This window comes from Podarcis erhardii, assembly GCF_964252035.2.
Source record: "Podarcis erhardii genome assembly, chromosome: 16".
Taxonomy (NCBI): domain Eukaryota; kingdom Metazoa; phylum Chordata; class Lepidosauria; order Squamata; family Lacertidae; genus Podarcis; species Podarcis erhardii.
In genome coordinates this window covers 15,416,674-15,423,487 of record NC_138514.1, presented here as the reverse complement: position 1 = coordinate 15,423,487, position 6,814 = coordinate 15,416,674, and the positions used below count along the sequence as shown (strand labels likewise).

General features: G+C 45.2%; 1 long non-coding RNA gene across 1 annotated transcript; it reads right to left on the bottom strand.

The window, feature by feature from the left end:
• Positions 1-3,391, bottom strand: LOC309331903. Its single transcript, XR_014151997.1, has 2 exons — positions 3,220-3,391; positions 1-462 (listed from the first exon to the last, which is right to left on the bottom strand). It is a non-coding gene; the product is annotated as an uncharacterized lncRNA (long non-coding RNA).
• Between the last annotated feature and the right edge of the window lie 3,423 nt (positions 3,392-6,814).

Genomic DNA, 6,814 nt, shown 5'->3' with positions numbered 1-6,814 from the left:
TTCATCTGTTCATTCATTTGTTTTATTGGGTTACATGTCACCATGCTCTCGAAGCATGCAAAGCATGATTGAGTAGGGTGGGTTCCCCCCCCCCAAAAAAAGAAAGCAAAGCAATTAATCAGAGATAGTACAAAAGAGCTCCCCCTTCAGAAAAACTGTGGCTTTGTAGCATTGTCTCTTTTAACTGACAATTTTGCCGGTGGATCGTGACTACTTGGATCGGGACGCCCTTCTAATAATACGCTGTATCCACTCCCAAGGGCCATCACAGGAGCACTCTCCGAGAGGAAGCGTGAGGGACATCTCCTCTTAGTGTTTATTTTTTGAACTGACAGCAACAATCACTATAATAATCACAAACATAATTGCTCCAATGACAATCCCAATGATATTCAGGATGCGGGCCGTGCGGGAAGAGCTTGCGGCTTGATTGATGTTTCCTTCGTTGCTGGCATTTCTCGCCTGGGGAAGGAGAGAGAAATCAGGGCTCAGAGTGGCTTAAGCTAGAACACCTTCCAGCTCCACAACCCAGGGGGAAAGTATGCCTAACTGGTCTGTTGTCATGCATTTGGAGATCAGCACCTGCCATAGGAGCCACCTTCAGCTCCCACAATAAAATATTTGAGGGAGCTGGGCCCCCACAAAGTCAATGGGCATTCTCATTCAAATGGTATGTGCGCACTGCATCATGTGATTGATTATGCAGGGTGGGGCTCTTTGTTATGTGGAAATTGTTCAGTTTGGTTATGTAGTTGTTGATGTGTTTTATTTATTTTTATGACTACTTTGCTATGTTTGTAACTATGTAAATCTTTTCATATTGTAAGCTGCCTTGAGCATTGCTTTAACTGTGGAAAGACGGCATACAAATAAAATGATAAAAACAAAATAAAAAAATTCCTTCCAGTAGCACCTTAAAGACCAACTAAGTTAGTTCTTGGTATGAGCTTTCGTGTGCATGCACACTTCTTCAGATACCATAAAATGATGATGATGATGATGATTCTTGCTACCAGTCATGCTCCCCTCTAAATCCACCTCTGTAATAACATCCGGTTATCAGCTCTAGGAAGCAGAGCTGCTAGCTTGCGAGGGCGATTCGGGGAGGAATTATTATTATTATTATTAATACCCCACCCATCTGGCTGGGTTTTCCCAGCCACTCTGGGCAGCTCCCAACAGAATATTAATAATAATGATGATAATAAAGTAATAAAACATCAAACATTAAAAACTTCCCTAAACAGGGATGCCTTCAGATGTCTTCTAAAAGTCAAAGAGTTGTTTATTTCCTTGCCATCTGATGGGAGGGCGTTACACAGGGTAGGTGCCACTATCAAGAAGGCCCTCTGCAATGTCGTACGCATGATGTCAGGACATCAGGAGGAGCTGGGGGTGGAGGCAAACATGGTGGCTACACGGCTTCAGTGGCCGGCAGCTCCTCCTCTTCCTTCTATTGGCAGTGCCACTAGTGAGAGGCTGCTTCGACCCCCTCCTCCACGGCAGGAGGAGGAGGGGAAGGAAGTGGCCACTGAAGCCCTGCCACAGTTGTCTCCATGTTTTGCTTCCATGCCTTCTGTCCTGGGGGGCCTGGGCCTTAACCCAAAAATATAGGCGGGGGGTCAAAAGGGCTGGCACCCTTGCTAGGAAATATCCCAGCTAAACAAAGAGGCTTATTTTTATTTTATTTATTGTGGGAGTCTACACTTCTCACCTTAACTCTAGCTCACCCAACAGTGCAGAAGTGCAGCATAAAGAAAAGGTATACTTCTAAGGAGCAAGTTAGGTCTGGGATTTCCTGGCCGGTGGCTTAGGGCAAAGCATTAAACATTTACAATTTGGTTATAGATCGATCCATCTTTTTCTAAACTGCAAAGCTGTGTCTTAGAATCATAGAATGCTGGAACTCTAGTGTTGGAAGGGACCCTGGAAGTCATCTAGTCTGACCCCCTGCAATGCAGGAATCTCAACTAAAGTATCCATGGCAGCTGGCGACCCAATCTCTGCTTAAAAACATCCAAGAAAGGAGAATTCACCACCTCTCGTGGGAGTCTGTTCCACTGCCAAACAGCCCTTGCCATCAGAAAGTTATTCCTGATGTTTAGTTAGAATCTCCATTCTTGTAATGTGAAGCCATGAGTTCGAGTCCTACCCTCCAGAGCAGGAGAAAACAAGCTTGTTCCCTCTTCCATGTGACAGCCCTCTAGATGCCTGAAGATGACTAACATATCTCTTCTCGGTGTCAGGGGGAGTGTTACCCCAACCAGCACAGGCTGAATCCCTCTTCCCTATTCTGCCTTCTGACTGACCAAGAGCAGCTCTGTCTTGTATGGATTAAGTTTCCATTTGCTCACTCACATCTAGTCCATCACTGATGACAAACACCAGTTTAGAACCAAGGCAGCTTCTGTGGATTCAGGTGGGGAGGAGAAATAGAGCTGGATGTCATCAGCATATTGATGACACCCAACCCTGAAGCTCTGGACAACCTCTCTCAGTAGTTCCATGCAGTTGATAAATAGCATAGGGAACAGAACAGAACCCTGAGGGACCCCACAGCCAATGTCCAAGGTGTCAAACAGGAGCCCCCCCCCTTTTCTGGGTTCACTGCTCCAGGAAGGAACAGAACCACCGTAGAAGAATGCCTCCAAGTCCCATCCCACCAGCGTGGTCCAGAAGGATACCATGGTTGATGGTACTGAAAGCTGCTAATAGAAATGTGTGTTGTTCCCAACAGCCAATATTGGCATCTTCCATCCCTGCACCAAACTTTTGCAGAGAATTTTTTTAAAAAAGGGGGGGGGGAGGACAGATAAAATCTACTAGCAATTCCAAAATTCATGAATGTCCTTAATTTGCAAAGCAATCTACTACGCTGGCTTGCGTCTTTAACAAATATTTTCATGCCTGCCAACACCAAAAGCCCTCCACAACATCCAGACACAAACCACCCCACACTCAAAAACGCAAAGCCCTTTTGCAAATCCATTCTCCAGGGCAGTTAGAAATCTGTGATCAAACATTTCATGTTGAGGAAATTGTTGGGATTTTTAGTGGAGGAAGACACTGTGCATAAAGTATGCACAAGCATACAAAACATTCGCACATGTGCACATATAAATGCAAACATCCCTCCTCTGCCCGATGGATGTTTTTAAGAGCTGGATGTTCAGCATTCTCTTCTGCAGAGTGAGGCAAAGAACCCCAAAGTAGACTCACCTGGAGAGAGAAGACGAGAGCTGCGATTCCAAGTGGCAGACAGCAACACAGCAGGTTGAAGATAGAAAGGGCAAGGTACGAATTAACATTTCTCTGGGATGCTTCCATCTTCAGAGGTGATCTTGTCTTGAATTGCTCTCTCTGCTGCTGGGCTTTGACCAAAAACACTGACGCCAGGGGAGTAGCCACTGGGAATGAACACCCGTCTGATGCTCCCAAGCTCAGTGCAGGACTTAGAAAGAGCTCTTTAAAAAGCAAGGAAATCAAAATTGCACAATGAACGCAGTTATATCTGGGGAGGAAGAGAGCAGGGAGGGGTGACTGGGAGGGTGCTGGCAGTACGCTGAGGCCAACCCATGGGCTGGGAAAGCAGAACCCTTCTGAATTGGCATCCCAGAGAGTTTTGCTTGGTTTAATTTACATCAGGTTCCCCCCAAATCCTGGGGAATTTATCCTTCTGAGTACTTGGTCGACAATTCCTCCAACCTGGGGAATTGTGGTTGTCCTACCAGCCAGCCTTGAGGTCTGTGGCTGCTGTTGCTGAATGCCAGGTCAGCTCTGAATAAGACCTCCAAAATCCATGATCTCACCCCCATCTGTGCCCACCTGGGTACTCAGGGCAGCATCAGGGCAGACTGGAGGATCGGGGATGGGGAGTTGCTGTAGTCTACAGAGATTCCATCTCTCTCTCCAGGATCTCTTTCCAGTTGTGGGGGGAATCTAGAGTGTGTATTCCTGGCACTGGGCAATCAGAACAGATGAGAGATTCCTCTGGTTTACTGCCCACCTCACTGCCCAGCAGTCTCCCTGCCTGAACTGACAGAGCTGGTTTCAGAGGCAGTGTTGAGGACACCCAAGCTGCTGGTTTGGGGGACTTCAACATCCATACCGAGGCAACTGTCTCTGGGGTGGCTCAGCACTTCATGGATGCCATGACAACCATGGGGCTGTCCCAACGTGTCACCGGCCCAACATATGTGGCAGGCCACACTCTGGACCTTGTTTTCTCAACTGGGCAGTAAGAGGGTGGTTTGGATGGCATGCATATCTTTGGTATGGAAAAACCAAAGTACATAAGGGATTCCTGAACCATGTGGTAAGAAAATCAATTTATGCTATATGGGAAAAAATTAAAAATCTTTTAGAAGGTAGAACTCCATGGTGGTTATCACCATTAGAAGCAATATCAGTTAAAAAAAAAAAAAAAGGAAGGTGAATGGGCAACTTACAAAGAGCTATTAACCGAAGTAGGAAACCAATTGAAGGTGAAAAAAATTGAGGATATAAGACATTTATTAACAGATTGGTTACAATACCACCTACTAAATGATTTAGGATGGTCAAAGGATTGGGTTTCAGTAAAGAACTGTCAAGGTTTGAAAAGGATTTGTTGGAAAATAATCAGAAACTATTGTTAAAAAAATGTACAAACTGTTGTTGGAATGGGAAAGCTGTGCCACTTCCTGGTGGGGGGGTGTTGCGGTCAGGCCATGTGGTCTCCACACACAGCGGGGGCTGGTGAAACCCCACATCATGGCCCCCAGCCAGCCAATCCGGTCGACCAGGGGGCAAGGATTATCTGTTTTAAACAGCTGCGCGGCCAAGGGGATCTCCCTTCTTGTACCGGCTTCCACAGATCTACTAGGCTTCAACAGATCTACCGCCCATCTGTTTCGTTTTGCTGTACGTCAGGTCTACTGGCTGTGAGAGCAGTCGCTTGTCTCATTTGGCTTACATTGTGATCTTCTTCGGGGGCCTTTACCCACAATCTGTGTACACAACAGTTGGACTGTACACTTGTCCAGTTATTCACACGTAAGGTTCAATGAGTATACAGTCTGGTACATAATACAGTCATTCCTTGGGTTACAGACGCTTCATGTTGCCTGTTTTCGGGTTACGGACGTGCCAAAACCCGGAAGTACCGGAACGGGTTACTTCTGGTTTTCGGTGCTTGCACATGCGCAGAAACACTAAATCGCGCTTTGCGCATGCGCAGAAGCGCCAAATCACAACCTGCGCATGTGCAGATGCTGTGCTGTGGGTTGTGAACGTGCCTCCTGCACGGATCACATTCGCAACCTGAGTGTCCACAATAGTTGAGCTATGCAAATCAACAAGTGCACACTCAAAGAAACAGTTGCACATGTGTAGAGACAGCTTGTACCAATCTTCAGTGCAATGTGTGAACAAGCACTGTGGAGTAGGACTTGCTTTGGGAGAGGGTCTTGTTCGAAGAGCTGGCACTGGGATGTGGATGAAAACCTCCCGCAGGCTAGCTGCGACCCACATTTGTTCCACTCCTGCCCTTCTAGTACATGGTTGCATTCCTGATTTGGGGGACCTGTAATGTACATCTGATCTTCAGTGTCAGCATTATGACTTCTGGTGTCTTTAAGAGGCCCGTCTTCCAATGAGTTAAAAAAGGTGTTTAGGTACACCTTTCCTAAGAAACCAGAGGCCTTCCTCCTGGGCATTGTGGACCAAAAGGTGTTAAAGAAGGATAGAACATTTTTTATGTATGCAACTACAGCAGCAAGAATACTCATTGCAAAATATTGGAAGATACAAGATCTTCCCACGCTGGAAGAGTGGCAGATGCAGTTGATGGACTATATGGAACTGGCTGAAATGACTGGAAGAATCCGAGATTTGGGAGAAGAGACAATGGAAGAGGACTGGAAGAAATTTAAGGACTATTTACAAAAACATTATAAGTTGTATGAATGTTAAGAATCTGCATGATTTGGAAATTTGAGCTCCTGCAATTAGATTGGGAAAACAGAAGATTAAGTTATAAGTAAGAAAAAGTTGAAATTTAAAGTTATTTTATGTATTATTTTAAGGTATAAATAATTGACAAAAGGTACTTTAAATCTAGAAGTAAAATATTTTGAAAGATATAAAAAAGATACGAAACAAGGTAATAATTTGCTGATATGTTTATTGTAAAGAACGCAGGGTGAGGGAGATGTGGGGAAGTCCAGTTAGTAACGTAAAAATGCATTTTGAAAGATGGATTGTTTTTCTTTTTCTTCTTTTTTGTTTGTTCTTTTTTTCCTTTTCTGTAAATTGAAAATGTAATAAAAAATTTATTAAAAAAAAGAAAGAAAAAAAGAGGCCCGTCTTCCGGTCACAACCAAACACTGCTGTGGTCTTTTACACTGCCGCATCACAGCTGCTCATGCAAGATAGTGCTTCTCCTTTTCTCTGGAACAGGAGAGATTCTTTTACCCCATTGGCCAGAGGCCTCTGAGACTGCCAAGTGGGTCGCTTACCAATGGGGATTGGAAATCCCCTTTTCTTTGCAGGAACCCTTTTCTATTTTATTTCCAACGTGTGGGGCTTTCCTTCCTATGTAGTTGTTGTTTACCCCATGGACCAGAGCATGCCAGGCACTCCTGTCTTCCACTGCCTCCCGCAGTTTGGTCAAACTCATTCTGGTAGCTTCGAGAACACTGTCCAACCATCTCGTCCTCTGTCGTCCCCTTCTCCTTGTGCCCTCAATCTTTCCCAGCATCAGGGTCTTTTCCAGGGAGTCTTCTCTTCTCATGAGGTGGCCAAAGTCTTGGAGCCTTAGCTTCACAATTTGTCT